Here is a 10036-nt window from a genome sequence, read left to right as displayed (position 1 = left end):
TGGTCAAGTAAGTCATAAGGGATTAAATGGTAAAATACATCATATTCATCGTTAGACTTAGACATTAAAAAACCTAAGATGGTTGGGGTTAAATATGAAAGTTTTTGAGACTGCATAGAGCCAAAAATGCAAAACTGCATATTAAGCATGTATATTTTATCGTATTGCAAGTAAATAATGAACATACCAATATGCTCGTCCTTCTTCAAATAGGTCTATGCATAAAGTGTTACGAAAATCACAAAATGAGAATGTCTGTTTGGAGTCAGCAGCCTACGAACTTTTTTTTATTTATAACTTGGGTTATTGTTTTTCCCATAAATGTTCTTCTAAACTCAAATTTCCAAAAAGTCATTCAGATTGAAAGCTTAGAAATATAAAGCCAACGTGAATCTACTATGAATTTTGTTTCAGTGCACACAAGCGCCATCTACTGGATATTAAATGACAATATAGATTAGTGGTGATTGCTTTCAGTTTTAATATAGCTCTTTTCTACCTCCAATTTTATCTAACTAGTATGCTTTAAAGCAGAGTCAAATATGGTAGCTACTGTATTAACTGACTGCATGACGTTTCATAAACTCCACATATGGTGTCTTTCAAGAGCTCAATCCCATCAAGATTTTCTCTGCCCAAAATCAATACATCATTCAGTTTTTTCATACATACAGTATGTTCAACTTGATGTGTAACTGGATATCAACATGTAGCAAAACAGAGTTTGCAAGGGGGGGTGGACACAGGAATATATGCTTTAAAGGGGGGTGAAATGCTCGTTTTCACTCAATATCCTGTTAATCTTGAGTACCTATAGAGTAGTACTGCATCCTTCATAACTCCAAAAAGTCTTTATTTTTATTATATTTATAAGAGAAAGATAGTCTGTACCGATTTTTCCCGGAAAAACATGAGCGCCTAGAGGCGTGACGTGTGGGCGGAGCTAAAGAATCACGAGCGCCAGTAGGCTTTTGAGTTGAGAGCATGTGGAAGCTGTGACACAGATCCAGAGGCTGAAATTTAACAAGAGCAGCATCAGCGGTATGCTATGTGGTATGTACTGAAACTGTATATATTTGTTTAGCGGTTTTGGTTTTTGGAAAATTCCACTTTATGTCGTCTTTTTTTTTTTTTTTTTTTTTTTTAAGCTGTACATGTGGAAAGTGCAGTTTGATGACAACATCGCATGTTGTTTACTTGATGTGCTTACGCGCTGATAGCTAAGTTAACAACACAGAGATATTTGAAGCAGTTTTACTCACCGCATGTGGTTCCAACACACAATCGTGACCCTTTTCCGTTGGGACTGCATTATCCTTAAGAAATAAACGATGTGCAATCCGAAATGCAGGGAACAAACAAAAACACTTGCACAACTCCGTTGATGCTCTGTAAAAATAAACTCCATCCACTGGTCCCTTAATGCTGTTTCTCTTTTGGTAATCTGTGCAGGGTTGTCTTGCCCTGGCAACCAAAAACACACTTCTTTTGTGACTTTTCGCGACGCTCTCGCTCTGATCAGGCTGTGCTCAGCCTCTCTCAGTGCTCTGCTATACTGGAGCGCGCGCTCTTCCGGTAGAAGAGCGCGCACTTAGGACCCATATAAGGAAATTCCGCTCCATCTAATGTCACACAGAGCCATACTCGAAAAAAACTTTCCGAAACTTGTGACAAACCGGAAGAGGTTTTTTTGGAACAAAAATACTCCTTCAAACGTACAACTTAATTTTTGAAACTTTGTCCATGTTTAGCATGGGAATCCAACTCTTTAACAGTATAAAAAACTCAGTATGCATGAAATAGCATTTCACCCCCACTTTAAGGTAAAAAAAAAAAATAATGCTGTCAAAAAATTAATGAATGAATGCTCCAAATGATCAGCCACTAAAAATGAAATTGAAAATAAAATAACGTCAGTCAATAATTTTTTTCTAATTATTTATTGATTTGAAATATAATAGGCATACTTGAAAAAAACTGTACCATGAGAACAAAATAAACAGGAAACAAATGTATGTATTTATTTATTTATTTTATTTTTTGTTTTGTAAGAACAAACACCTTCAGTGCTATGGAGTATGAGGATGATACCATTTCGGTGGCAGCGTCTGCGAGGGAGGAGTGGTCCAACAGCCCAATGGGATTACACCGTGTTCTACTGGATTACACCACTAGACCTAAATTATAGTGATGTCAAGCTCCTACGCATCCTGTTCAAGTCAGTGTATGAGCTCGGTTTGAAATGGGCACCTCCTGCCAGGCCAGCCAGAAGCCATCTGGACGAATGATAATTCCAGTTGGACCGCAGCTGGAAGGATACACCTTTTTCCCCTGGGGTGCACGAAGAGATAGTGAAGTTGTGGAATGAACAGCTCACCAGTCGAGTGCACAACCCGGGATCCTCCTTCCTGTCTTCAGTGGATGGCGCTGACTAAGTGGGGTATGTTAAACTACCCACCCCCCATGGAAGAAGCCATTACTGCCAATCTCTGTCCTTCAGCCTCTAAACCTTGCCCCTCCACCGCAAACTTCACAGGCAATGCTTTCTCAGTGCCGGGCCAAGCAGCTTCAGCACTGCACGTGATGGCAATACTCCAGGTGTATCAGGACAAGCTACCCAAGTCTCTGGATGTGGTCTGGCCAGACTCTGAAGTTTTCAAAGAGCTGGCCCTCAGAGCGACAAAAGTGACAACTCAGACTATCGGCCGCAACATGGGAAATCTTGTGGCGCTAGATCATCACCTGTGGCTTACCATAACTGAGTTAAGGGATTCAGAGAAAACGGCCCTTCTACACTCACCCATGAATCCCAGATGTCTCTTCAGAGCAGCGGTGGAGACATTCACGGAGCGCTTCGTTGAAGTGTAGAAACAGTCAAAGGCCATTAGTCACTTTCAGCCTGCATTCCAGCTCCTCCTCAGCACAGTGCGCAGGAAGATGGCACGTCCCTTCTGCTGCTGTTCTGTGTGAACATGAACCGACGGTGAGGCCAAGACAGCCGTGGCCGAAGCATTGTCAGGGCTCAAAGAGCCAGAGGCCCCACCATGACAGAGACAGCAGACCCCGGCACAGGAAACAAAGCCGCATTCCTGACGCTGAGGATAAAAGCTGCACCCAGTGCCTAAGACCAGCCACTAAAGAAGTCTGCTTGCTCCACTGTGTGTGTTTACCATGCCCCTCTGCCTTTTGTGGGTGGTGAGAACAATTGGCATGTTTGTGTTTTGATGGTTCCACTATGCAGTGCAATAAAGTCAAAGAAAACTCGCCTGAATATCAAAGCACATTTCCTCCTCTCACTCTAATCACTCACTATCATACATGTGTGGTATTAAACCCCCCAGTTACCAAAGGTGAACTATCTCACATAGTGTGCAGTCCGGCTCGCCAGCTGTCACAATTCCCAAAAGGGTGGCAGGTCACTGCCAGGGGTATCATAATGAGTTATGAAATCAATAAAGAACAGCTACACACTTCAGTTCTTCCACAGACCGCCCCATTTTCAATGGTAATTTAATTTCCACTGTACGGGAGCAGAATGCCTCAGTACTTATGCTGAGGCAAAACCTCTTACACATCCGACCGAGAGATTGGTTTATCTCTGTGGATTTAAAGGATGCTTTAGTCACATTCAGGTATTCCCTCACCACAGGCGCTTCCTGAGATTTGCATTTGAGGGGATAGTGTATCAATTCATGGTCATACCCTTTGGTTTTTCTCTGGCCCCTCATACATTCATGAAATGCATGAATGCGGATCTCTCTCCTCTGAAGCAGAGCGTAATGTGCATACTGAACTCAACAATTGGCTAGTCTTATCCCAATCAGAGAGTGCACTGCTCAGTGACAAACTCAGACACCTCACTCATATTCAGAGTTTAGGGCTGACTGTGAATATGCAAAAGAGCATGCTGGCACCAAACCAGAACAACTCCTTTTAAGGAGCCCTCACCAAAACTGATCAGCTCTCTCGCAGTCTTCAAATTATGCACTCTCCTTCACTGAAATGCTTTCAGAGGATGCTCAGCCAGATGGCTGCCGCCTCTACAGTGTGCAAATTAGAACTCTTGCATATGCGATCATTTCAGCTCTGGCTAAAGAGCCGTGTGCCACAGAGGGCATGGTGCACCTTGCTCGTCAAAGTGATGTGTGACTGCTTGGATGCGCTGCCCCCTTGGCATGATATGACTGTATCGCTGGGCTGTTGATATTGAGCAAGTGATCTGGAGAAAGATTGTTATGACAGATGCATCAAGAACGGGTTTGGGAGCCATATGCAATGACATACCAGCTTTCAGGACGTGGTCAGAAACAGAGAAGTTGTTGCACATAAACTGTCTGGAGCTCCGTGCTGTACACCTAGCACTTGAATACTTTCTCCATGACATTCTTCACCATCACATTCTTATCAGGACAGACAACATGACAGTGGAAGTGTTTATAAATCATCAAGGGAGTATGAGCTTGTGGCCTCTGCTGTGGCTAGCGAAAGACCTTCTTCTGTGGGCAGATCAACACTCTCCATTCGGGCAGTACATGTCCCAGAATGTCTGAATTACAGCACAGACTTACTGTCGAGGGGTGGGGTGACCCACAGAGACTGGAGATTACACTCTTTGACAGAGCTCTGTGTCCAAGCACATGAATAGAGAGGCGAAGGGAAGGAAAAGACGTGGTAGAAAAAAAGTGTACAAGCAATAGGGATAACTGCACCCTGGAGAGGATTGTGAAACAAAACCCATTCAAAAATGTGGGGGAGATTCACAAAGAGTGGACTGCAGCTGGAGTCGGTGCTTCAAGAACCACTACGCACAGACATATGCAAGACATGGTTTCAGCTGTCGCATTCCTTGTGTCAAGCCACTCTTGACCAACAGACAGCGTCAGAAGTGTCTTGCCTTGACTAAAGCCAAAAAGGACTGGACTGCTGCTGAGTGGTCCAAAGTTATGTTCTCTGATGAAAGTAAATTTTGCATTTCCTTTGGAAATCAGGGTCCCAGAGTCTGGAGGAAGAGAGGAGAGGTACACAATCCACGTTGCTTGAGGTCCAGTGTAAAGTTTACACAGTCAGTGATGGTTTGGGGTGCCATGTCATCTGCTGGTGTTTGCCCACTGTGTTTTCTGAGGTCCATGGTCAACGCAGCCGTATACCAGGAAGTTTTAGAGCACATCATGCTTCCTGCTGCTGACCAACTTTATGGAGATGCAGATTTCATTTTCCAACAGGACTTGGCACCTGCACAAAGTGCCAAAGCTACCTGGTTTAAAGACCATGGTATCCCTGTTCTTAATTGGCCAGCAAACTCGCCTGACCTTAACCCCATAGAAAATCTATGGGGTGTTGTGAAGTGGAAGATGCAATATGCAAGACCCAACAATGCAGAAGAGCTGAAGGCCAGTATCAGAGCAACCTGGGCTCTCATAACACCTGAGCAGTGCCACATACTTATCGACTCCATGCCACGCCATATTGCTGCAGTAATTCAGACAAAAGGAGCCCCAACTAAGTATTGAGTGCTGTGCATGCTCATACTTTTCATGTTCATACTTTTCAGTTGGCCAAGATTAAAATAAAATCCTTTCTTTGTATTGGTCTTAAAGAGCCACACAGATGGGAAATCAAAAATTACCTGTATTACAGTGTATGATGTAGCTGTCCATCAGTGTAAACAATGTGCAAAGTAATTAAACCAAAAAGTACACGATTTATAAAGTTATTGGCTTCTAAAGTAAGGAGTCGACTCTGAATCGCTGAAACGAGTCGTTATAGATTTCAAATCTTTTGCCCATCTCTATGTACGTCACTAAGAGCACTTTGCATAATAATCTCCGCCTACCATCTTGAGAGAAACGAAACCCCCCACCCCCCACACAGACGCTCTGGTTGGTGTGAGAGCCTCATGTCGAGAAGACAGTGTGTTTTTAATTGTAAAGGCAAGTTTGTTTTATTTTCACTGCCAAAGAATGAAGATCAGAAGAACCAATGGCTAAAATTCATTTTTACCACCATACCAGAGCAGTACAACAAATCCTTGTTGTGTTCACAACAATTCACTGACGATTGCTTTTCTAATCTCGGTGAGTACAAGGCGGGATTTTCAAAGCGTTTGGCCATAAACGCGAAGTATGATCATGAAGTTATGTGTCTGTTTTCTCCCGAGCGTCTTATCAGTATGTGTGCTGTCTGCAGCCTTTGTTTGTGCTGATCGTCATGTACAAACACGTCATTAAAATGTGCTGCCGAAAACAGATATTCTGTGATAAAGTAATCCATATGAAAACAACGCGATGTCTGTTTTTCATGTCTCCCTTCGTGACCACGCCCCCGCGCTGAATGCGCTATTCAGATTCAAACTGAAGCGCGCGGCTTGAATACACCCACACAGAAGAAAAAGCAGCGAGACTGTTCAAGTTTTTGTTTTACTGTTTGCTTCGCGATGAGAGGAATAAGACATAATTCACCCCAAACAGATGCTAACGCATTGTTTACTGTGGAGGTGTGTGCGGAACAACCAATCAAACCTGACTATGTTAGTTGACCAATCAGAACACAGTATGCTACCGAAAGGTGGGGTGTAAGGAAACTAAATCTTTTGAACAGCTTTGCGCGAACCGTTTGGGGATCTCTGAGAATTGAGGTAATTTTAAAATGATATTTTGACAAAATGACAATGTTTTTTAACCTTTGATGGATTTAAACCTAATGTACATGACTTATAAACAGTGATAGGAAGCTTAGAATTTTCATCTTACTGGCTCTTTAAGTAATATTCAAAGTTTCTGACATACTGAATTTGGGATTTTGACATACTGAATTTTGGATTTTCCTTAGATGTCAGTAATAATCATCAAAATTAAAAGAAATAAACTCTTGAAATATATCAGTCTCTGTGTAATGAATGAATATAATTATGCAAGTTCACTTTTTGAATGGAATTGATGAAATAAAATGTTATTTTCTCTAGCTAATAGTTAGGTGGCAGATACGTATACCTCAGTACTGTAGTACATTAGTATGTAATAACATATTGGTTGTAAATTGTCATATTTAATAGTATTATTAAATGGATTTCACCCTATTGGGACACAGCCCTCGCAGCATGCACCTACTGCTAACCATACCCAATAAAACTGTACTATTAATCAGGCGTTTTTTTTTTTCAGTTTTCAAATATTACCTTTATTTTTTGTGAAAATAAATGTATTTGCAATCTGATATGTAATGGGAAAAGGAGAAGAACAAGTTTGCCAAAAGACGGATTTGAACTGCACCTTTGCGATTGTTCTTTGTCACACTGTACATACATGATCCCCAGAAGTTGTCGTAATATCAGACTGTATGACAGTCAAGACGTTACAAAAATGGACGTACACAAGAAGACTTGTCCGGAGTTTTACATCATCAATCCGTGACCTGCATTCTCTCGCTATAATGGTAGCTTGCAAACAAAAGCAACATGTAGCATTAGTTTTGTTAATAACAACCCTTGATAATGAAAAAAACTAAACAAAGCAAAAAACAAAACAAAAAACAAAACAAAACAAAGATGACGTGTATGTCATGGCTGGGCAAAAGAGGACTTTATGGACTTCCAGTTCTACAGAGGGAACTTGGGGCCTTTTTGGTATTTGAGTTTAAACATCCTGTCGATTAATAATTAAACTCAATAAGTGAAACCTTCTGACACTGCCATAATTTAATTGGAGGAAAAAAAATATATTGCAATTACCATTAATCAGCTGTCAGTGAACATGTCAAACCAACGATCAAAGACAACAGATTTTATTTTAGGATTATAGGAATATTTTAAGATTTCCAAAATTTGTCTCAGACAACCAAATTTTTGCCAAAATCACAATGTGAGCTGGGCTTTATTCACCACGTTACAGAAACTACTGGTAAACTTGCGCCTTTTGCAGTTCTGTTATCGCAGCCAGGCATTGGTGGGCGGAGTTATTGAAAATAGCCTTTGCCAACAAATCTGACTATGTACTATGAGAAATAAACTCGGTTTCTTTTTAGAGCTGCTTTAAATGTAATTCTAATTCAATTCAAAATGGGAAATCAATTCTGTTTCCATAATTGAAATATTATTTTTATTTAAACATGTTATATAAATATTATATTACCGCAATATTATTATTTAATATCTTGGAAACCAATCTGTACTGTATAAAGTGCTATAGAGATAAAGGTGATGCCATTTGACTTGATCGAAAAAACGTAGAGGGTAGGACATACAATTTATGTCCTACTAACGATATTGTTTTTAGATACACAGCAATAGTTTGTTATTTACAGTAACATGTATATATATACATATAAAAGTGCTACAATTATAATTACTATTCCCTGCCCTCCAGACTCATTTGAAAATGAAACATCACATGGAATGCATTGCATTGTGGAAATCATACATCAGATGTCAGCAAACGTTGTAGGTAATCCGGAAGATTTTATGGATAAAGAAAATTCACAATCACAGCATACACATAGCATACTGCAACATAGGAGGTGTATGGTAGTATGCAATTCCAAACATAGCTTCTGTACTGATTTCTGTACTGATTTCAGTGTACTTAAGAAAAAAAAAAAAAGACTAGGCCCAGATGTACCCAGATGACTTGAAGTGAATACCAACACAAATTACCTACAATGAACTACAACAACAACGACATGCAAAAAAAAAAAAAAAGAAAAACACACTGACCTAATCCAAGATTGTCCATGTGTCTAGCATGAAATGGACCGAAAATAAATAAATAAACAAATAAAAGATTAGCTATGAACTGCAGCAGGTGGCAAACAAACTCTGGACCAGTTGGTGTCAAAGGCCGCAGCAAGCAATAATGCTATTGGTACGAATAAGAGTCAGCTAAGCAGAAAAAAGTCTGTTTTCAAAATCACCCCATAAACTAATTCACTATCCCCTACAGTAGTCCACTGATAAAGTCCAGTTAAAATAGTGAATGAAAATGGATGAGACACTGATTTGCTGTTAGTAATCATTCAATACTTAGCAGACTAGCAGATCCATTAATGGAAACATGTATAGTGTTAACTCTGTTATGGAAACTAGCATGTATTCATCTGGCACGACCCTCACAGCGCATTATGGGTATTTCTCTAGCCATTCCCTGGTTGTACAAAGTGCACTGGATGGTTTCAGACACCAGTACAAACGGCTGTCCCCTAAAACTGTGCCCTATAGGAGGCAATTTCAGACACATAACTGTAACTTTAATATAAACATTTTCCATTTACACTTTTAACATGTATAGATTGAACTTATTTTTCCACTGTTCTTTATATTTATTTATTTATCTATTTATTTTGTTTTTTAAAGTGAAACTTAAAAATACTTTTCAAAGTATGACTTTAGTGCATTCACAAGAGGGCAGCAGCGCACAATTCCTATAATCATCAGACATAAGAAATACATTGAAGCCGCTACTTTGCTACATTTCAGTAGAACAGTATGCAAATTACATATTCTGAAAAAGAAAATGAATTTGTTCACCTAATTTTGTGTTGGATTGATTTATCACGGTTTGCAGAACCCAATTTTCCGATATTATTTCAATATTTAGAGGCTGAAAAAAAAAATCTTCAACTGAACAGTGGTCGTATTTGACCATATATTGTTAATGAAGAGGAACTTGTTAGACAAGTCTTTATGCGAATAGTGTATACAGCAGCAAGTAGATTCCAAGCAAAAACTACATGAAATATTTTAAGTCGTTAAGAACGTAACACAGTAAACATAATACAGTATTATAAGACAAAACAATTCAAGTGCATGTTTACAGGCATCCCATCATCACTTATTTAAGTGAGGCACGCCTACAGCGCGAGCTCTAACTCAGTTCATTCTCAAATACTACAGCGCACTTTACAGCGCAATGACCGTCTCCGATACAATGCGCTTGTATTTCTGTTGGATGTTAAAAGGAGTGACGGGGGAATAAGAGGAAATCATACCAATGTTATCGTAGGAGCTGACAGAATACCCTCCACTTCCTCCACAGGATTTCTTTTC

The sequence above is a fragment of the Carassius gibelio genome, chromosome A2 (assembly GCF_023724105.1).
Source record: "Carassius gibelio isolate Cgi1373 ecotype wild population from Czech Republic chromosome A2, carGib1.2-hapl.c, whole genome shotgun sequence".
NCBI lineage: Eukaryota > Metazoa > Chordata > Actinopteri > Cypriniformes > Cyprinidae > Carassius > Carassius gibelio.
The sequence above is the reverse complement of the archived record's forward strand: the minus strand, read 5'-3'. Positions refer to the sequence as shown.